The 24309-nt window shown below is 40.6% G+C and overlaps 1 protein-coding gene across 5 annotated transcripts in view; it reads right to left on the reverse strand.

Moving 5' to 3' along the window:
- LIN28B (lin-28 homolog B) overlaps nucleotides 1–24309 on the reverse strand; it is a 102482-nt gene that overhangs the window by 18933 nt on the left and 59240 nt on the right. The window lies entirely within an intron of this gene.

The raw sequence follows: 24309 nt of genomic DNA on the forward strand, positions 1-24309 counted from the left end.
TTTCCACTGCAATGCTTGGTGTGGAAGCACTGCACCTGTCAGGACTCAGCAAGAATAGCTCTCCGACTATTTTCTGTCTGAGCCTATCGTGAAGATAAGACTTAAATCAAAAGCTGCTGCTCACAGACAGAGGAGTCTGGTAGCTAAAAAAGGAAAAAGAAGGGAATGTCAATGGTGTGTGATCAATTAGTCATGAGATGACTTCTCAGCTCTATTTGCTTTGCCTGTAGTTACCTCAAATGCAGTGGGCAGGAAGCTTGCAAGAGGAGACTGGCAACTCTGACATGCCTGTCAAATGGCATCTTACAATAATCATGGCTATGATTACAGGACTGCTGCAAACAGCCAGAAACTGAAATGTAGTGTTTAAAGATATTCCTGTCTTTGTAAGAGATATGAAAGGGCAGCACAAGAGGGGCCATGAGGGCGGGTCAAAGCGGACAACAGAGGAAGGAGAGGAATAAACAAGCACTGGGCCATCCACACTAACCCCTCCATTACTGGCATGTGAGGGAGGCCATCAGCAGTGACACTGGCTCACCTGCTGGCAAAGTCTGGAAGGTGCTAAGCCACTCCAGGGCTGTTCAATGCTGGTGAGGCTGAAGCCAAGCTCTAGAAGCGTGTGCCATCACAGCGCTACTGTGCAGCTTCACCAAGAAGAAAGTTGGGGGTGGCAGGATGCTTGCCCAGGGCGAGACTACCGGCATCGCCAGGATAACTGTAAGTCAGCAACGTCTGATCGTTTTATGGTATGCAATTTTAATTGTTTAACTTTAGGAGGAGTATGAAGTTCTGCTCTATTACTGAACTCAGGATTCTACAGTTGCAGGCAGCCAAGATGCCTGGGTTTCTTGTAGTATTTGTCATCCAGTATGACACTTGCCCTGCTCTGTGGAATGCCTTGAACACTTCTCCAGCAACAATAGCTGTATTCCTCCCTGGAAATTACCTTAGATCTTTATCATACAGCTAACTGCTCAAATGCTTGTCTTACAGATTGTAAAACAGCTTCATAATTGAATTACCAACTTTGATACTCATTCAGTAATAACTGAATTTATATTCAAGAATGGTACAGCCTATAGGTCAGTCGGGTTCCCTTGAAGCATCTCAAAGCCCAGACAAAAAGCATGATTTTTGCAAAATGCTGTGATAATTCCAATGCTTTATGACACTCAATGGCACAGAAATTAACAGGCTAACATACCTGTCAATACAGCACTGGCTCTCTACAGCTAAAATTTTTTAAAGGTCATTATTTGCCATGGTTAATTATGCTATTAACTAAATATTTTGGTAGCTCTGAAAGCAGAATGCTTTACAAGAGAATACATCTCCATGTATCAATATCCCTTGTAGCTTAAAAGTGGATTTGAGTATTCAGAAATGGTGGTGGTAACATTTCTCAGGTCTCTAATAATTTCTACTGTTCGCTGAATCCAACCACTAATATTATAATGTCCTTAAAGTATTTTGAGTAAACAATGTTTGACTGCAATTCTCATTTGTTGAAAGGAATTTTTTTTGTTTGTAAATGATTTAGCCAAAAAATCTGCACTTTCCAAATACTACTTACAAATTATCTAAATGCTACTACTCCGTAACTTTTGAAGAGCATAATACCAAATGTGCTTACCACACGTTAGGAGACCCTTGCCACGTGTGTTTAGAGTGGTGCTCCCTCTGGTCCGGCTCCAAAGTTAAAGCATGTGAAGTGTAAATTGTGTGTGACACAGCCAAGGAAACCCACTTTACTTAAACCTTGTTAATAGTGAGCCAGATGGAACCGCTGAGGCCACCCATTGTTCAGGTTTGCATTTTTGTGTAATGCCATGGTGTAGGTCCATAGAGGCTCATGAATTCCCCTCCTCTGAATATATACTGTGCTGTTAAAGGCACTGAAAGGATCAAGCTCTGCTCTGAGAGCAGCTGGCTTTGTAGTTTTTTAATGGTTGTTAGCAGCAGCAGCAGGTCCATTCTATTCCCCCATTCTCCCCCTTCCCTTCTTAAAATCTTGATCTGTCAGTTCTTGAGTGAAGCCAAACCCTAACTCTGGGTATGTATGATGTAGCACATCATACATTACCTCAGGTTCATTACCCCAAGTATTCATCAAAGTCCCGGATTCTCCCTCCTTTGCAGCCTCAGACCCTACCCCAGCAGTTCTTAACTACACAAATAATCATCAGACTTCATCAACAGTGAGGTTGTCATTTCTTTCCTACGAAATCCAGGTAATGTGTGCCTGCATAATTTTTGATCCATTCAGAAGGCTGATCATCACCTTCTGAAAATTTGGTCAAATTTTCCTCTCTTGACCTCTTTTGTGCCTTTAAGATCAAAATGAAAGCAAAAGGAGTTTTGAATAAAGATAGCCCACAGCAGACTCCTCAGTCTGAAAAATGAGGGGAAGCTTGTGAAGTGCAACACACCAAGACTCATCTGTATAGCACTTGTGACGTAGAAGATAATATCTTGCAACGCCTGTGCCATGATGCAGCAACATCAGACATTTGCTGATAAAAAGCTTAAACGCACGATGTAACACAGGTATTGAAAAACCCACAAGACTAGGGCTGGCTGCCTAGCAGGTTTCCAGCTGTGGTGCGAGATACTGTAAGACTGGGAGAGGGAAATACTCTTCTCCCTGTTTACTCCAGCTGTGGTGCACACTGTTCTGAATGGGTTGAGAGAAACATGAAGCCAACCCTCCAGCCCTTCCTCTCCAATGGGCCTGCCACCAGGAAAGCAAACTGCACCTCACGAAAATGAGACTGCAGACAGAAATGACCAAATTGCACCACTGAACACCAAATAATATGTCTGCCTCTTTGCAAGAGGACTTTGACATACTGGCTCCTAAAGACAATGCAGTTAGCATAACCTGTGAATGGTATTAAGAAGGGTGCTGCAAACAATTATCTGGTGTTACAGAAACTATACAGAGCTTTTTGCAACACTGGGGCCAATCAGATTATTGAAGAGGCTGAGAAACCATAATCAATACTTCAGAGCCAAATCTCTGACCTGTTCAAAGTGACTTGCTTTTGCACTACACTGGCAGAGTAAGGAAGGAAATCCCACTACCAGATCCCCAGGTCAGTGCCTCATCTGGTGCAGGAGACACACTGCTCATTGAAATGTATTATACTCCTGCCGTTGCCAGCTGGCCTATGTGCCTTTAGGAAGAGGAGCCAGGAGGCACCTGAAGCTCAGCAGTGCTGAGCCTGCTTTACCGTGAACTGGAGCAGGGAATCGAGGACCTAATCATTTCTCTTCTTTCCTGAAGCTGCTCTAGATGTGTCAGGAAGATCAGCTTCCCCCTTCCTATGTGCTCCCCAAAAGCAGAAAAATGCCAGCTAAACTCCTTCCTGGGGTTCCTATGACCTGACATAAAAGGTATGGGACAACCATGGCTGGCTGCCAAAGGGGGAGACCAATGAACTGGGGAACAAGAGGAAACACACACTAGCAGGAAAGGCAGGACATGATAACATCTACTTTCTCCCCACAGCAAGATCAGATTAAATTATGTCACTCACCACCTCTATCTTTAAATATAAATAGCAGGGTGCAACTTAGGAAAGTTATTTTAACTTGAATATTTCTTAAATACAGTTGTCGTTGAAGCCTGCCTAGATGCTATGAGGTGGCTCAGTGTGAAACACTGCACAAGGGACAGCAGTTTCTTACTCACTATGTTGCTAAAAACATTTATAATTCCAAATCATAAATCGCAGGGGAGCATGGCAGGTTCAAAACCAAGTGAAGCTCTTGGGTTCAGTAAACTATTTTTTACCCATTTCAGAGTTAATGTGGTAAACCTTATTTTAACTGATAATTTTTGCTCGCACACTGTAACAGATCCTCTTTGAAGGCTGCATTACCTTTGGTATATTTCCATTGTCTAAGAATATAATCAGGTTAACAAAATACAAATGCTAGGTAAGGTACAATAATAAAGGTAAGGCACAATTTGCAACTGATAAACTAACACTGCACTTCACCCACTTTTTCTAAATTTTCCAGGTCTTCTCTATGAGTAGGATTCAAGGCTGTCATATATATGTTGAGATCAGACTGGCTTGACTGCTCTTGCCTGTAGTTTTTATATCCTTCTTTCATGAGCACTCTTTAGCCCCGAGTCCATATTCCAAAGCAAAAGCTGTTAATAACCCTGGACCGATGTGACGCTTGGTACTTTAGCAGCCGAGGATGGAGATTATATGCCCCCCTTGATTTCAGCATGTTAAGCTTCCTGGAAGCTTTGTTTCTTTCAGAGGCAGCTGCCTGCATTTCCATACCTTACCCTGCCTCCTGCCACCAGAATTAAAATCACATACGTATCAGTTAGAAAAAATAGCTGCAAAATTATTTCCTGCATGAAGTCTTGTCAAATGAATTAGTTCAGCTGGTAACTTTCCTCTGATGATGAGGACAACAAGAAAACATTTTTTATAGAAAGAGGAGTCATCAATAAATCAGGACTTGCCCATATCACACACTTTGTACAAAAGGAACTCTGAATAACATTAATATCGCTATAGAGTTTTATCATAAATTATTTTTTAAAAATGAACTGATTGGGGTTTTTTTGGTTATTTTTCTGTTGGTTGTTGGTTTATTTTTTTAAGGTACTTGTTTAACTTCCCTGGTAACTGAGGGTGATTGAAAGACTTAAAATTAGTTTGCTATCTCAACATCACAAATTAGCATTCTATAAAATACTTTTATACTTGATCAGTATTTATGAATGCTTTGAAAATTCACTGATTCCTAGGCAAAGACTAGGAAAATATGCATGCCTGGAAATACCAGGGAATATGTTTTCCTTTTTTTGGAAGCCTGGAAAACACAACATTGAATGGATTATATACTGAATTTCACAAGGTTACTGACACTTTTCAGCATTACAGTACTACTAGCTTTAAGTGCTGATTTTATATAATCCTTTTGTTCCATTCAGTGAGAAAATTTCCTCTGAGAAACTGTCATTAAAAAACCTGAAACATTCACTTCTTGTGTATTACACGCAAACACTGCATAATTGATGTATGTAGTAAAATTAGGTGGAAAGAATATGGTTTCTGCTACTGTGTGTTAAATTTGTTATTTTTTTCCTTGTCACAAAGAAGGCAGGTTATAATTTTAGGACATTTAAGTTCCAAAGTAAAACTCTAAAACTGTAACATATTTAAGATAATATGATTGATGTGAAATAGCAGAACACTATATAGGAAATGCTAGCTTTAGTACATATTAGTACATTGTCTTCACATCATCCAAAGCAGTTCAAAGTAATGCAACAGAAGCAGAAAAAAATTAAACAGATTTCTCAGAGGAAGCTGATGGGGAAGGAAGAGCTGTGATTACACCACACACTGCACTCCTCCAAGCCTACTGCTGGAATTTTGCAAGTTTTGAGGAGCAGCTGCTGAAGGGCAGGGGGAACTGAGAAATGACCATTGCACATGCGCTGCTCTGCCATACTATAACACCAAACTAGAAGTTAACCATGAATTAAGCCTAACCACTGCAGCTTTTAAAGGCTGCTCTTCAGCCCCACAGGGATGTCAGGCACACAGCTGAGGAATGCTGCTCACCTTAAGGCCCAGTCAGTCGCTAACTTCCTGGTGCCATACAGTTTAATAGACAAGCTACTGGGGTGGTGGCATCAAAGCATCTAAAATAGGCAGGATTTGCTTTTCTCATCCTATTTTCTCTCCCTGGCCAGGGAAACCACAAGCTTCAGCCCTGCTAAAAGCACAGGCCACCATTTTTGTGGCGAACTGGTGTGCAGTGGGACCTGGAACTTCAGATCTGTGTGGCAGTCCAACAGGGTAAGCTCAAACAGAAAAGGCCTTGCCTGGGACAGTCCCCAAACCCTCTGCAAGGTCTTGCCAATGCCTATTTACATCTCTGGCCTTCTGCAGGCCAAATCCAAATCCCTGCTGGGTTTTGTGCTCCTGACACTTTCCTCCAGTGAGCCCCGCTGGCTCTTAAATCACCACCTGCCACCAGTGAGGGCAGACCTCGCATCGCCCCTACTACAGGGGCCACAAAGCTGCCACCACATTGTGGGGAACGTCTCTGCCAGGTCAAGCAGAGAGGACAACACAATTCATGCTGAGCTGCCAACAGGGTTCTATACTCCAGATAAACCCACGAAATGCAGAGGTTACCAAGAGGCATTCCCCACTCCACCCTATCTGCTCCTCGGTACCTTTTTTCTTAATTTGGGATTGGTTTCTTTCAATTACCCTCTTTCTTTCAGTTACCCTTTACTCCCTGAATTGGCTCTGTGGAATTAGATCAGCACCAGCAACCCTGCGGGGAGAGGACTACAACGCTGGCTGGGGATGCAGCAGGGCCACAACAGCCGACCATCTCCCAGTAATGTGAAACTGCACCCTGGCAGAGAGCTGGCTTACAGAGCCAGGGGCAGCATCTGTTTCTTTTAAAGTCACAGTTCCCCTACAGGAAAAAATAACTAATGGAGGGGTGTTCAATCTGTTCATGCTGTCCAGTACCTGGGAGATTCGCATTTCTTCAGCTGCTATAGCACAGTGCGGAAAAATCAACAACTAAAAAAACTCATATACTTTAAAGTAGTATAGTATTGCTTTCTGAAATTTACAGCATTTTCAACTTAATAGTGACTCTCTAGCAAGGCAAAACACCCTGAAAGGCATCATTTGTCAACCACAAACTAGCAAACAAGAAACCGATCAGCTGGATTGTGAAGCACAGCTGAAGTTGTGGGGAGATTGTTGTGGAGAGTTTTGTCAAGTCTGAGCCAGATGCAGTTGAACACTAGCTGTGTGTCCCCAGGGGAATGAGGAAGAGTCCCAAGACCCCGCTATGTATTAATGGACACAGGCATGAGATACAGAACGAGCTGATGGAAGTTTATGCTCTTGCTATTCAGCATATATGATTTACAAGCACATACAAAGGAAAAAACCCCACAACTCAGGATGTTCAAAGCCTACACTGATAGTAACCTAAATGTACACATTTACTGCATGTTTAAGAACACCATTATCAACACAAGGAATTTTAAGTTAATCCCAAATCTGAAGGACTCTGTCTTTAGTCCTCCCTGAGAAAGAGTATGGCTTAAGGCTGGGCTATCTCTGTACCTTCCCTATCTTCTCTTTCTTTCAGAAAGACTCCTTTCCTGTGTAGAAAGAGACTGCAGCATATGCAGAATTAAGTTACGTGGCACATGCTGCCAGACAGGTCTCTAAGCCTGCATGTATTAAAGCATTCTCAGGAGAACTCTCCTGGCCATGTTGCTTGACCATCTCAGCCCGTGGGAGTGTTTGGCAGTGTCATGAGTGCTGCCTGCCTGAAATATCAAGACGGGAACTGTAGAAGTGCCTGTCTTTCCACAGTGAGAGTTGTGCAAGCCCATCCTCTCCCAGCAGAGGCCACCCTGGGACACCTGAGCCTGCTCATCCACATCCCACACAGCAGCAGCCACAGAACCCCTACCTCCAGGCTACACTCTTGGCCTCCTTCCTCACATAGTCCGTGCACAGGTAGGAAAACCAGCCCTCCTGCTCCCCAAGGCTACACACCAGCCACAGCACATCTACAGGGAGCCTGGCACACCGAGGCAGTCCCTCACCAGGCTTCAGCACAACCACCGCTGTGGCACACATCTTCATTCACGCTGGCTTTCACAGATAACACGCAACCCATGCACACGCACGCAGAGTGCCTCGTGCCCCTGAGTGGCTACAATGGGGTGAGCACCCAGCCTGCCCCAGCAGAGAGCTGCATCCCAGCCAGGCAGAGCCCTGTCCAGTCATGCACTCTGGACCACAGTGCAAAGCACACAGCTACAACCTGTGCTGTTCTCTGTCTCCTAGCCAGCTTGCGGCTGACCCAGGTTTGGCACTCCACTTCCTCTGAATTACATGAAATATGCACGTCAAAGAAGCTTCTTCAACTATTCCTCAATTTTTCTGGGGGAAAAATAGGGGCAAAAGGAAGGAGAGCACTACGGCCTGCCTGATTTGGGGCAGAAGTATGCTGAAGACCTGTCTACAGGCACTTGCAAGTCTTCGGTCCACAGAAAGCATCAGGTCGGAAGCAGCCCTGCCATTGAGAGGTGAGCATTGCCCGCCCACCACAACTCTTTAATCCAGTCAGCCCCAGTCCCACAAACTTCCTGGTTCACATCCAGCAATCCCTTTTACCACATTTCCTCCCCATCTCTAGTTCTTCACACCCCCACCTTCACTTCCGTCCCAATTGTGCTCCTAATGGTCACATTTAGCTTTTACATACTGATATGCATGAACCATTTCAGAGGTCACAGCTGGCTACTTCAAGGAAATAAGGATTTTTAAACTGACAAACTTGAACTATTGTTTAATCAAGCACTGCTTTTTTATTAAAACCACCCAGACAATAACAACAACAAAACAACACCCAAACTGCCCTCCCACCCACCCCCTTCTAAACCAACAGATTTGTTTCAGGTCTTTATACATTGTCCCTCTCCCTGTGGAATCTTTTATTTTTTCTTTAACTAAATTAGAATCTGCTTCAAGAAAACAATTCCAAGTCAAATGAAAGTGGATTTATATGCCACACACAAACTGTAGTCCTCTACAATGTAACAAAATATGCAAGCTTAAGCAAATTTACCACCTGCTACCATAGAAAGGGAACATGGTGGTATCCCATTCCCAACACAGCATCTCATTATAGCAGCCGGATGTTTCCACGACAGTGATTAGTGTGCATACAGTGTCACGATTCATTTCCAGTACTAATACCACCTTACAATCCATATACTTTTTCAGTTAAAGTCTCAACGATAATCTGTAATTAAACAATTTTTTCAGGTTTGCGTAAACTCTCAACTGACCTTCTAACACTTGCAAGACCATAGATGCAAAAATGGCACGTTGTGACACCATTACTTCTGGCTCTGGCCTAATGAGAGCAAGCTAACACAGCTGTATCAATATAGCTTCCTTTTGTCTAATACCTCATACTGCAAAAGGAGAATAACATAAAACAACACACTCTAGGATGCACCAGCAGAGAGAACCGGGAGAAAGGAGCGAATGCTGCGGCCATGCTGACTACACAGACATAGACTGGGGACTGTCAGCTGGTTATAGCAAAATAACCTGCTAATACAGCACATGCAGCATCTTTTAGAAGAAGCCTTAGCTACCAGTCACTGCAATAAACTAAACTGTGTTACAAGGCCAGGATTCACCATGTTCCACTGCTTCACTTTGTTATGCAACCACCTGTACAGAGCTCATCTGGTGGAAGTTTCGAACAGAAAGGGAATCACTGTCAATATAAGGAAGAAGCCCTAATCAGTTCCTGTCAGTTTTACCTCGCAACTATAAAAACTATGGGGTTTTTTTTGTTTGTTTGGGTTTGTTTGTTTTAATGGATGAGGTCATAATCATGTACATCTCATTCTCAACTGATTTACTAGGTCATCTTCATTTTGATACCCACTTTCCTCAATTCAGCTGAGGCAACCTTTCATTAATCTATTGTGTATATATTTATGTATATATTATATATGTATACAACACATGTATACAACAGATCTAATAAATTTTTTTTGCTCTAAGAGTTGAAGTCAATCTTCTGTAAAATGTATCTTAACATTACACTAGGGTAAAGACTATTATTATTCTGCCAAATTCAAAAGCTTTCAAATTTGACTCATTCATATTTTACGCAAGAATTAAGCAAGAAATGTGGGTCATTAAGAAAATAAGATATAATGGCTTAGATATGGTATATTTCCAAAGATTTTAGAGAGAGCTAATCACCTGAAGTATCTCATAGACATTCACGATCACCTGGCACTTGGGAACAACTATAACGACTACTTACAAAGAAAACCAGAATGCTTCTTTGTTGGCTTCTCATTCAAATTAGCAGCTAGAAACAGATGAGGATCACAAAAAACAATAGTCCCTTCAACAAAAAAGGCCACCAATAATCCAGATTCCCAAAATCCTCTGAACTCAACTGCATTACTACAAAAGGTATTTTTTGATGAGTTGTTATTTTGAAAAGGAGCAGGGCAGTGCACGCTAAAGCCTAGAAAGCAAAGCAGAAGAAATGATGTCTTTATGGCAGTTCGTGGTAAGGAAGTGACTCAGCTGAGGCAAATTACAGAGCCCATTTGGAGGCACTGATTCCAAGAGCACTGGGGGCTGCAGTCAGAAATCTGGCACAGCTGCACTGCCAGAAATGTCAACCTTCACAAGCACATAAGCCTGAAAATACTACTTGCAGCAATGCTAATCAGTTTTGTCTAGCTCTGAAGCAATTTTTTGTTGTGAAAATAACATGTGAGAGAACTAAAGATATATTCTCTACCTATTCCTCACACAGATCAAGCAAAACCAAAGCAGGGTTTCATCATAAAAAGTCAAATATAATAGATAAGTAATTAAAAAATTTTATTATAACTTCTTTTGAGTTTTGAATTAACCCCTCCTGCAAACTAAAGCTGTCTACTCTGCCCTGCAAGCTACTGCACACAAAACTTGAAGGCAATTCTTAGTACATTGAGAACTAATGCAACAGTAACTAAGAGATGAAAAACCTCCAGCATCCTACTCTCTACTAGAGCAGTTTTCAATCCGTAGATCTCAGGTATCTACAGACTACTTTTAAAGGGTGGGCTAAAGATAGTTAGGAAAAGGAGGCTTGTGGACAGGATGTTTGAATCATTATCACACATCATGAAACAAGAGGATACACAGATCTAATGCAAAGCCTGGGAAGCAGGTCTTCCAGATAAAAAAAATGTGTGTATCACTGCTCTTTAATAATTAAAATAGCCAAGAATCACAATTACTGTTGTAATTAAAAATGGCAGTGATTTTAAGTATTGTATGACTAAGAAGAAAACCAATTCTGCTTTGAAGTGCTTACTATATAAACAGACAGAACAGAGGGAAGGTATAGAAAGGGCTTAGGCAAACAAGAAAGTTGTTTTAAGTCATGTCAGGCACACTATTTTTGTAGTTGCTTAACTTTTTTCTTTCATTAACAAGTCCTCTGGTTCCTTCACAATGATTCACGTGTTCTCACAAGTGGATAACCAAAGCCGTTCTATAAAACAGAATTAGCTCCCCATCCATCGATCCTAGTGATTTATTTAACCACAGAGAGTTCCTGACAAGCAAGAATCACAAAATGGCTGATCAGAAACTACCCCATTTTATCCCAGGAATACAAATGGGGAACAGATCTCCAAGATACAACAGCCTTCAGAATTGGCATTCCCCTTCAAGCACTGTTTCCCCTACACCTGTGGTACTCCGGGGGATGCGGGACACAGCTGGCTGTGGCAGTACCACCAGGGATGCCGGGCACACATGGTCACGGCAGTACCACCGGGGCCGTGGGGCACATGTGGCTGTGGTAGCCCTTGCAGCTGGTAGAGCTTCTTCAGCCACCCCAGTGAAATGGCAGAAAGGAAACAAAGAGGTGGCTGCGTCCATGGGAACGGTCCATGGGTTGCTGCAGTCCACAACAGCTGCTCCTGCTTCCCCTTCTTTTCGTTCCATGAAGGAGGAAGAAATGACGGTGATCATTTTGCCCAATTTCCCCTCAGGTGCAAGTCAGGGGTAAAAGCTGCAGAAAGGTTTTAGCCTTTAGAGGAATAGTTTGGAAAGTGATAAGCTTGCAAAGGGGTTTAAATCTCATATCCTTCACTATCAAAGGAACAATAATAACGTGCGGAGGTTAGACTGAGGCTTACAGAGGGCTGTTTGCTTGAGTTTACCTGTATTATATTTACAGTATTTTAATTTAATTAGTAGCCCTAACTATAGGAGAAGAACCATAATCTACACACTACTGCTAGTCAGAGCCCAAGCTGTGAGATATCTGTAATTTTTTGTTTTCTTTTCTGCTAGGTAGGTTTGCATGCTGAAACACTAGTCTGGCTCTTGCATCTGATACTGAAACCACTTTATTTGCACTTTAGACAATCAAGACAAAATGTGATTGCTTACACAAATCCTTGAACTTGCATAATTACCAGATGTGGAAAGGCATCTTTTTCTAATACCATCATCTCTGAAATTGGTTGTACAGATAAAAGATTAAGTCCTCATTCTTCTAAAAACACATACTAATGAATTTCAAACGATGATAGACAAGAACAAACAGACAGTACTGTGTTTTCTTGTAAATCAATTTATAATCTATGAAAGAACATTCCTTGGTGACAAGTTTACACTGAAAAGGAATTCACATTTGAAAAGCTGTAACAAAAAGAGATGCTTGCAAATGTTTTTAAGCATCAGTCAGGAAATTTTAATATGGGAATAATTTTTCCCATGTACTGAGAGCACCTGTATTCTCCAATGAGAGCAAGGGCTCTTCAGCAGACCACAAGCAAGATTCAGGTTCCACACCACTTACTATTGTTGTTTGTAAGAAAAAGAGCTAATTAAGTACATACAAAGTGCATGATCAGATCCTGAATTATTATCTGAAAAAATGTTGCACAAAAGCATTTAGTATACAAAATACATAGTGCATTTATACCAAACAGGCATTATGTTTCTCCAATAAAAAAATTCTTCAGTGTTAATGTCCTCAAATAATATAAATTGCTTGCATCAACAAACACAGTACAATTAGCTTGTTACCCTTAAGCTGAGTTTAAAATAAGCAAATTGTTTGATGACTTTGATGTTTTCCACCCAAAATGTGCTGGCTAATTTTTCCATTCCAGTTCCCATTCCAATCTTTTAACTGCCTTAATCTCCTGCCCTCAGATGTTGACCTCATAAGAACAGAGGTCATAGGTTAGCACAGACAGACCTCAAAAGATCTGGACTATCAATTCATGCCTGAAAGATTTCTCTTCCACAAAAGAACCACTAAAAAAGCAAATTCCAAAATCCAGCTCCACAGGCTGCACAAAGTATAAACTTGTTGATATGTTACATTCATAAATATTCTAAAAAGATTAGATCTAAAAAGTATGAATTAATTTCTGGAGGATACAAAAATAAGTAGAACCAATAGCATCGACATGGGATAATGACTGAACTTCAAAGATAAAAAAGGAAAGCTCTAGACAGGAGAGAATTAAGAGTCAGCATCTTTAACCACAGATATGTGTTTTAAATGTTCCTAATCTCTACATTTGAAAGTAGCATTTTTCCACAGCAGGCATTTTTAAACGTGATTTCTTTTCTTCTCAGGGTGAAAGTATGAGATTAGCTAACTGAGAAAAGGAAACAGCACCAGTTTAAACAAATTTTACTGATTATTAGTGAGACTGCTACCTCATTTTCTTGCCATAATCAGCCATACAACAGATTCCTTGCTGCTTTTTTGGTCAATGAGCATACAGCTCATTAAAAAAATGCCAGATGTTTCTTTTCTATGCATAAATGAAATGTGTAGATTGTAAAGCAGAAAGATAACTTCATGAGGTTCCAGTGAGTTAGAAATACAGGGATTACATGAACAAACCATTTGATAAAATTATTTCTGAGCTCTAAGTAAAATTTGTACCTTATACAACGTACGTGAGGACAAAAGTTCTAAAAGTGAAGTGAGTAATGATACTCCCACATTTAATAACATAAAATGCTATTGAACTATTTAACAAAAAGTAAATTAAAACACTCTGTGGATTCTTCTTTGACTTAGAAAACTAAAGTGCTTAGCACATTTTAAGTAATTATTAAAAGGAGATGTAGGCATATATTCCTAGCAATTATTATGTGAGCAGCTAACCATGGTTCTCCAAAAATATATCAAAGCACAAAAACATGGAAAAATGAGCCTGATAACAGGAAATTCAAGATTTTTCATATACTTATCAGAAAGAAGTGATTTACAACAACTAACTTGGGAAAAGGAATGTAAATAAAATTAAACCTCTAAAAAGGTAAATAAACAGGCTTACATCTGAGCTATATACAATTTTAATCCTATTGCTAACTACTGGTGATTCTCTCCCATTGACGGAAAAACTAACCCTGCATAATTTTATAGAACAACTCGCCTCATTAAGCAGACACAGACTGACACCTCCCTCCCATTGTTTTGTTTTACATTATTAGTTCAGCACAACAAAAAGGCAGAGGTACTAATTTTAAACACTAGCATGTCTGAAGCTGAATTTGAAACATTGAACTATTTCAGGTTTTTGTACTGCCAAAAGATATCTGTTTATCATTGAGGAAATCAAAGCATTCTGGTCAAACTTTGATGCAAAGGCTGCTGCAACATTAATTGCAGACAATGAAATAAGAGCAGTCTGTAGTTTGCTATTGTTTTCAGAGCTGTCCAAAGTAAATTAAATGCTTAGCATTTAAACTGTCCAACAGCTCAGAGAGTAAAACTCCAAGTGACTTCTAGGCTAAAGAAAGCCATTTAGCACAAGACCAGCACAATTTAAATCAATTTTTGTACTTTCCACTATTCATTGTAAAATCTTTAGTGCCGGGAGACTCAGCACCGATAAGATTATAAATGAATGGAGATCAAAGAAAAGAAATTGTTTAACTCACTCCCATATTTCATAGTGACCCTTCCTTAACCATTCCATGGGTCTGTTACTGAGCAAACCCAGCTCCCTCTACTCCATCAATAATGCTATCCCTCCGCTAGCTAGTCTTCCAGTTTGGCCATGGCCATCTTTGTTCTCTCTTGCACATGTATGTGCAATTTCTTCCTTGAAACCAGTGTCTTCATCCTTGTCCTACAGTGTCACAATACGGTTTCAAAGAAAAACCAGTCCAAATCCCCAAGCCTAGCTGCTGAGGAGCATTCAGGCTAATTTCTACCCATTACCTACAGATTTGGAATTCAAAAGAGAAGGAAACAATTTACACTGTAGTAACAGCCTGTGAAGAACACACAAGTTCTCTTACGTGGCCTTCTCTCATTTGCTGCATGAAATATAAGATAGTTATTGTGTACTACTTCCTTAGCCTACTCAATTCAATGCTTGGACTCACCACTAAATCCAGCCAAATCTTGAACACAATACAGAAGTACTGACTTTGGGGCTCTGACTAAGATCTCTTCAGGCATTACAAGTATTAGTTACTCTGCAATGGCTCTATGAAATTGTGTGGTTTAACTGGTCTCAGTGAAATGCACAGGATTTTGAAGCACAAGAAAGAGCTAAAATCATTTTCCAGAGGAGCCTTATTCTAGGTGCCCAATTTGATATATTAGAGCACTTACTATTTTACATCACCAGATATGTTTACGGCAAAGCTCAAACCAAGAACTGTTACAGCTGGGAGCATTTGGTGGTTCTACAAAACAAATTCCACATGTGTCACGTTTGTCACCCAGTAAATGAGGAACACACAATATGCAGAGTACTGCAGTAAGTCCCATTTCAGATCAACCCTCCCAGCTGGAATCACCTCAGTCTTTGCAGGGCTGCAAAACAAGAGCTTACATCCCACCTACACTTATGTGCATTAGCTCTTGACTCGCACATCGTTCAAAATGGAGGAAACTTTGATTCAATCCCTGTTTGTGCCTGAGGGGATTCAGGCTGCTCTGCATTCCCTGAAGAGTGCCCTAAATACCAGCTTTGAGGTGGTGATTGTTTGGAGATCAGAAAAACTCTGTGCTTCTCATATTCACACCATTTTCAATGGTCTGTCCTCCCCGTCCCAAGTCCTTTTCTTCCCTCTCTTTCCTCATTTCCCGTGTTTGTGTTTTCGTGTTCCTGCTCCTTCCTTATCTTCTGCCTAATCATCTGTCCTTGAAATACCTTCCTGTCACCCTGTCTGAGGGATCATGGACATCACAGGAGCATTTTTATTTGAGCTCCACTGTCTCTTCTCTGAACAGCTTCCCATAACCAGAGGCAGCAACTGCAAAGTCCCACTCAGTCCTGCTGCTTCTGGGTGGAGGATGCCACATCACTGTGCAGGGGTGGCTTAAAAAAATGGTATTTTTTTCCAGAATAAACTTACCTTTCTTGACGTAAACATGCCCTTAAATTCATGATTTCTTTCAGGACATAGCCAGTGTGGTACTACCTGCTTGAGAAGTGCTCTAGCACGCTGTAGGTGCACTTCAGGGCATGGTGGGTGTGTACAGTGGGAATAGAAGCAGCGTGCCTGCACCACCACTACGGAGATGACTACCCCCGTGACACATTCCTCTTATATAATGAACTCCTGAGCTTCTTGACAAAATAAGATATTGAAGTAAATCCACGTTTTTAAATGATTCATATTTAAGTAGGTTTGATCTTTTAAGTGTCAAGGACAGAAACATGAAGCCACAGCTAATAAAAGAAGCAGCTGTAGCGATTTAGAATTATATTACTGCACACTCTTTATTAATTTGAAGTTAAAGGGTTCCAGAACATTTATTCCTTCTGAAGAGCTTCAGATTCATCAACAGGGGTAAATCAAAGGCAACTTTTTGCGAATATCTGATTTAGCAGCTATGCTATAATTCAGTTTTCTCCAACTTTAAAGTTCTTGGTATCTTTGTCAAAAGGCCAAAATATATGGCAAGTTTTTCCATCATCTGGAATCACCATTATAATCTTTCCTTAGTATTACATATTTATTACGTGCTTTGAGTATGTTTGCTAGATGAGCTGAGTGCAACACATCCAGAAAAGCAAGGAAATGCAACTGTTTTCCTAAAATAAGAAGTATTAGGTTTTAATTATTTACTCTAAATATTTCTGTTGTAAAATACTGCAGAGGTTGTGTGCATCTTTTAAAGACAGTTCATCCTGTGAGCAGTTCTCAGTTCACTGATAGCTACAGCATGCCACATAAGCAAAAACCAGCACTGTCTGTAGTAAGGGCCAACATCAACTTAAAAAGAAAAGTCCACAATCAAAGAAATCCAAATAATGACCTCTTCCCTACACTTTCAAAGCACAGGCTTCAGTATTTACTGAGTTGGGCCCTGAAAATGTATTCACTTTTTTTGTCTATGCTTGTCTACTTGAAAGTAATATATTAGCATAGTAGTAACAGTAAGAAAGAATTTGAATTAAGGAAGATGCCGCCAGTTATATTAGGAAGATTTTTAGAAACAGAAATTATGTTTTGTAAATTATTTACTGAAATACTTTTAACATACACTCTATTGAAGTTTATGCATCTCTGTTAAACTGAGCAAGGTTCTCAGTTCCTTCTTGCTTCTAAATTCCTTCAGATAAGGGGAATCATTACTACAGATAGGACTCCAGTGTGATCATTAGGCATATCAGTACACCATCACAAAGGCCTGAATATATGCCAGTACTTTACCGTAAATGAGTGAGAGCTCATCCCTTTATGAAAGGGGATGAAATAGAGAACACACATGAGAAGACATCCAATTATGGAAAAATATTCTGCATTCCAAAAACTGTATATGCACTTAAGAAACCCATCTGCTGCACAGAGCCAGCTTTACACTGCAGAAAACCGACACATTCCTACTCACTTCATCTGTTTCTTGTACATTTTCAGAATGGTATCTACTTTAGCATCAAATTTGGATTTCATATGATAAACACTATGAAAAATTTGGGGCCTATCTCTTCTTAACTGTACATGCATACAAACAGATACCAAAACTAACTTTATTTAGGCTCTACGCTGTTCTTAATACAAGCTTGCAATGAAGAAAATTAGGCTTAGATACTTAGTGGTATCATTGTCATCAGGTTCCCAGCTCTTGCTTTCACATAGAAACTTGCATTCACTTGAAGCACATGTATAGCTCTATCAGAAGGCACATCTGATGGAAATGAAGCACATTTTTGTGTGTTTTGTTGATTTGTATGCCTAAGTCCAAAGCTTGATTCCCAGCCGCACCCGAGTGAGCAGGCTGAAACACTGCATGGTCATCCAAGTTCACCAGCAACATGGCATCTGAAAAGAGCCCTTACTTTCATGTTGCCTTGCAAGGAATTTGATAGTTAAGTTGTGTAAAACCAAAAAACGGCCTTTCACATGAACGAGGAATTGCCTGTGTAACCACCCAGCACACTACAGTGTGCTGGAGTACCCCAACATAACTCTTAACTCGCCTTGATCAAAGAAGCAGCACAGCTAATAAGGGATCAAATTAAGCTTTGTAGCCTGCATCTAACTATGGGCACTTGGCTTTGCAAATTAAACACTGTACATACTGTTATGCACAACTGTAACCATTTCTACACCTAGCTCCAACATTCACACACTGATCTTTCAGCTCTGCATCCTGGCTCCCCACTGTTTGAACTACGGAAATAGGCAGGAAGAGAAATCCATTATCTTTTGAGGAAGGCAACTCCCGATGATGTGTGCTGGACCCGGGACCAGAAGCTAGGCTAGCCACAGCTTGCTGTCTTCTAGGAGGCAAGGCTTTCCTGCCATGTGCTCTCACTCTGGGGCATTTATGCTATCACAGCTCTACACCTGGTACTTCCAAAAGACTGAAGTTTAGCTACACCCTAGGCTGGAGATGAAAACATGTCAAATAGCATACTGTCCGTAGATATTGGGCACTATACACACCAGTCAGTGGCAGTTGTTCTGTCTTTCCTCCCTTAAGCTTCCTTCCTTTCATCTTTTGGTGAAGAAAATACTCAGTCTTCAAGATCTGATTCTATTCTCATAAGGCTGGATGGACTAAGTCCTGGAAGCACACCATGTGTTTGGTATGCAGGATGGCTGTGGTTGCTGAGCTCCCTTAAACATGGTTGGACAATGTAGATTTTAATAAGGACTGTCTAATGAATACATGCAGTTACATTTTTCAGAAGCTTCTAACTTAGACTAGGATGGGTCTGCACAAAGATAAGGAAAGATTAACCCCCTGCCCTGGAGATCCATCTCCAACCCACCTTTCAAGCCTCCAATCCACAGCACCGAGTGGCAGCTATTTTTAAGAGTTACCTATTTTTTTAACCCTATTATAAACCCCCCTGTTTTTATCCCACTCTTGGAAAAACCTGAACTGTTGCTAAATCTTCCAAGAAGTTGTCATCCTGAAAAAAAGAGCAAGTATGCAAAGCTTTGTCCCTAATGACTGCAGTCCAGCAAGATATAACCTTCTTAAAGTACTGGAGTAGCGCAAAGCTCTCAGGCTTTTTAGGTTTTGCCTGTTTTCTGTTATTTTGTTTGTTGGGTTGGGGTGGTTTTTTGTTTGGTTTTGTTTTTTTTTTTAATCTAACAGCATTCTGCTGCTCCTGTTATGAGCTGTTCATACTAGTGTAGTGGCTTATTTATGGCACAGTCAGCAAATATCAATAGTAAGATCATGTAAGAGAGCACATCTCAAGACTAGTATTTATCTTCCTAACCTATTTTTGAGTGTAATAATTATTAACTATTTAAAACTCTGCACAAACTCAAATTTTGCTTGAGAATCCAAGAAGAGGTTGCCTCCAGCAACTCAAGATACTTAACACATCATCAAATTGTCTTTTGCAGATTAGGTGTTGATATGAAAAAATGCCCAAACCACTAATTGTCAGCTATGGAAAGCTATAGCTCCCTGTTTCTTGCAAGGTCTCCTTAAGTAAATGTTCCAGCTGCAAAAAGGGTAGTAGAATCATAGAATCCTAGAATGGTCAGAGTTGGAAGGGACCTTAAAGATCATCTAGTCCAATTCCCCTGCCACAGGTTGCTCAAAGCCCCGTCCAGCCTGGCCTTGAACATTACCAGGGATGAGGCACAGTAGGTCAGAGGGACCTTATTTCATATGGCAGTTTTCATGTACGAGAACAAAACTATGGTGGTCTTCACAGTCCGTAAGCCGAAGAGTGGTCTCAAACATGAGTGGAAAGAGGAACTAAAAACCCAACAGAATCACGGTGAAGCAGGGGAAAAAGAACCAACCCCAAGAATATGTCCTACACTTGAAAAATGGGAAAAGCAAGAATGAAAACTGGAAAGAAAGAAATTCTTATGTAAAACCAACTGAAAGAGAGTCAGGGAGGAGGAAGAGGTGTTAACGTTTTAGTTTTTGAAATGCCACCCTTGAGTAAGGTCATTTTGCAAGGCTGTATTTTTAAGAAATCTGTGCACTAACCATGCAACCTCTGCATTATGTCTCTGCCACCTTCCTCTTTAGAAAATGGCAAAACGGTGAATGCGATCTACCTTGGAGAGGAGCAGGAAAATGCAACCCTTTGACAGTGACATACTGACACCATTTTATGCCAAAGGCTACAAATCCCTGAATTTTTCATCCGTTCCTCTAGTCGGCTGAGCACTCTTGCTTTGCTTGCTCCCCGTTTCACCAAGGATCTGCCCAAAGTGGGTCCTTGTGGCTGGCTGAGGGCAGGAAAGGATGTGCCCCTTGCATTGTAGCTGTGTGCTGTGACTGCCAGTGTCAGCCTTGCCTCCCAGCTCTCGGGCGAAGGGATCCTGATGGGTTTGCCCCATCCGCCTCAGCCCCCATCCATCTATTAAGCATGTTTTTTATGAGCTTCTCCCACTTCAGTCAGTAGAGACGGAATGGATATAATCTCAAATTTGAAGTTACTTTATATCATGTAATTTTGCAGTCCTAAACTTGCTCTCCTAGTCCTGTTAACTTCCACTCAAATGTCCTCCACAGCACTCCACCAAGCTGTCATCTCTGCCTGCACCACACCAGGTTAGTGGCTGTTTGTGCAGATCACAAGCTTTCAAAGACTTTTAAGATTTTCTTATTATAGTCTGACTTCAGATCATCCACAGAATGTCTTCAGATATTAAATCAATTTTCTGTCTGACTCAGACACAAACTAATTTTAAGTGACAGATCATCAGGGAAGTATTATATTATTTAATTACAGCCTCCCTTCCCTATGTGGCTGTAATTCCACCCAATCAGTGGTTTAGAAATATAATTTTCTTCATGCGAAAATTATACTTTTAGTCACGTCCAAGAGTTACTGGCAAACACCATTTATTGCCCCTTAACAAAGTGTACCATGTATTACGCCTTACAAACCCACTTTTCCATTCGTCTCTCCTTTACAGATGTCTACGTTGGTAAAAGGTTTTTGAAGTGTCACATCTATGCTGCAGTGCTCATGAGTGTTTAGCCAACTGAGCTAGAAATACACAGCTATTTCACCAGCCATATTCCCAGAACATAATTCAACATTACTGTTTATCCAGTGACAATGCTTTGTCAAGCTCTCTCATTTCCAGCAGCTTCCAACTCCACCCCTCACAGTTTATTTGCAGGGCTGTACTATAAACCAAGTCAGTGAAATGTTTCATGTCAAACCCAAAATCTCACAACATACTACTACTTTATTACGTGTTGAAATCCAAACCAATTACTGATACAAGTCACCCATGCTAGAAAGCTGCCCTGCCACAAGCGTGATATTAGTGGATGGTAGCATAGGACTGAAATATTATAAATTAGAACTGGGAGGTGGGGCTAGACCCTTAATTATTTCTTCCTTGTGCCCTCCTTCTTGCATTATTTTATTGCTTCTATTTTGGTGTAAATACTTCAAAACAAAAAAAAGAATGTTGTCATTCTCCCCATCCCGCCTGAAGTGTTCCACGTGAAGGAGGTGCCATGCTGAGCAGATACAACACTACAGACACTCTGCTGAAAAAGTATACGACTTTGAGCTCCTACTCAGAATATTTAAAGATACTGGATAATACTTCTAGATAACTCTAACTTCTAGTTCTGTGAGTATCACGCATCTTATTTGTTAATATTGTGCCAAAGATCTTTATTTAAATTTATTTAAATATACACTGCACTAAAGAATATTTTTCCCAGCTATATAAATTTATAAAAATAATCTTAAATAAAAAATTACAACTGATAAAATGGTCCTTGACCTAGTTTCATTTTAGGTCATATACAAACACTGGAGAGCGTTTTAAACAATCAAACAAACAAACAAAAAACCTCAAAAGGAGCATAAATTATTTTCCTTCCTCCCCTTTTCTGCCTCCAAACTTTACTCTCAGATAGTGGGGTAGGTTCTGATTCTAAATCAGGATTTTACAGGCTTGTCTACAACTTACTGAGCAGGTGATTAACGTGTGAATTCAGTGTACTTTATCTTTTCTGCATCAGTTCCCTGCGGTCATTCCTAGAGAGCAGCACAGCATGCTTTTGTGTCAGCTCACCGCCAAGCTTCAGCAAACACACTGTGTTTGGCATGTCTTAAGAGCTGCTATGAAGGCAGCTGCAACATGCCCCAGTGTAACGCGTTGGAAATTCATCGCCTTGCTTATATAGGTAGAACCAGCCTCTCCACTGTCCATCTCTGCCATAAAACACCATTTCTGAACTCAGCACTTGTCAGATGCAAATCCCAGCTGCATCTTGTTGAGAAACCTCATCTCTAGCCCATGTTACTCCAGACACTGTGAAAAAATACACTTACGATACATGGATATTACAACAGCTTAAACTAAGGTATGGGAACCTAAAGCCTGCAGGCTACTTATAGCCACAGCTTCATTTCATATGGACTGCAAATGTCTTCCTCTTTTAAGGATTGGCATGTGCTAGCACGCTGGCTGAGAAACATGCCAAACTGGCCAATATCACCGACAGCAATTACAAAGCCTTCTCACCTATGTTATAAAATTAATGTGGCCCACAGTAACACTGAAGGGGAATATCATAGCAAGGTGCCCACAGCAACAACACTCTGCAAGTTACAGCAACTCTTGAGTCCATTGTGGAAACCCCACAAAATCTATGAACAAGCATCAATACTGGTAACCTCAGTGTCACAACTTTTTTCCTCCCTCTCAGCCCATATTGCTGCTTTTCCTTCTCTTTTTCCCACATTTGCTAGCTGTAAGTCTTTCTCTCAATCTTCCCATCTGTCCTAATACACAATTATTAAAGTCATGGTATCTATACAAAAAGATATACTGAGTCTGGGCCCTTGCACTGTTACATTGGTAACACAGAAAAGAGATGAACACAAGCTGGAATTAGCTTTCATAAATGGAGGCAGTTCTCACAGTACAACAGCGTCTTCAAGAAATTCTCCACTACACATGCTGGAGATGCACTGTTTTTATTGGCTAGGCATTCAATCCAAACTAATTTTCCTTCAAGCAAAGACACTGCTCCTCAATGAGTAATAATGTCAAAGCTACTTCAAACATTTCAAATTTCAGACCTTTTTGTGTCTTATGACTTAAGCATAAGAATTTTGAGACAGAAGTGGGTAGATGTTTTTGCTCACATTTTCATATTCAAATCAGGTGAAATTAATTTTTAACTTTTCCTCTTTTAAAGGCAAGAGTACAGTATCTCATAGATCACCCCTTTGCACTGTTTTTCAGGGTATATCTGTTCAAATTTTTCTATGCTTTAGATATGAAAAAAACATCATTGAAAGTAGGATTCATCTCATCTAACTTTAGAGAATTGTAAAGGAAGTATCTAGAGCATTGGAGCTAGGCTCGCTTTGTAGTCCCTGAAAAGAAATAGCCACAAGGCAAGATTCATCCCCAACATTTTAGATGCTTCCCTAGGGTGAGATGAACTGCACTCTGATAGTACTTCTTCCTCTGCATTGACTACACACTGTGCACTATAAATATCTACATTTGTTCAAACCCGTCTCCTTCGACATGTACTTTTTCCTGTCTACTTAAAACCTATCCATTTAAATTGCAAGGGTTTTGAAGTAAGGACTGTCTGTCTCCATATACATGTACAACAAACAGGACAACTGTATCACGACTGTATGACTGTGGCCATTTTTTGCTGCCATAGTATAAAACATCAATAACAATGGTAACGCTAATACCCTAAACAAATTATTAATTACAGTGCATGGAAAACAAAATGGTTTAAATAAGAATTATATTGGAAGCCTAGCTCAAAAAAAAAAATAAAAAAGAAAAAAAAAATTCACCACCATCGCATGCAACACAACTCTGAAAGGCCAGATATGGGGAGCAACCAAAAAGAAAGCTTTGTCTGGCTTACAAAGTCTCTCCTTGTTGTGGTTATGGACTCTGATCTGTTACAGCAGCAATAAATTTTGTTCATGGCCTTTAGCTTTTACAAAGAAGGTGAAAGAGGGACAGCTATCATGTTGTCTCCAGTGCTCAATTTAAAAAAAAAAAAAAAAAAAAAAAAAAAAAAGGAAAAGGGGGGGAGAAGGGGAGGCAGCCTTTTGACAGAGGTAGGGACAAGTGGAGTTCATCTGCAGCCAGCAAAGGTTTCTGATCCTCTGTTTCTCGAGGCTGGGCTACACTGCCTTTCCAGGAGACCCCCCTCTCTTTCCCAAGCTACCCTGCTTCAGAATTTGCGATGGAACAGAGCCACCTCTCAGTCATGCCATACACCAAATATTGCAGG

Source organism: Strigops habroptila, chromosome 6, assembly GCF_004027225.2.
Source record: "Strigops habroptila isolate Jane chromosome 6, bStrHab1.2.pri, whole genome shotgun sequence".
In the NCBI taxonomy this organism is placed as follows: domain Eukaryota; kingdom Metazoa; phylum Chordata; class Aves; order Psittaciformes; family Psittacidae; genus Strigops; species Strigops habroptila.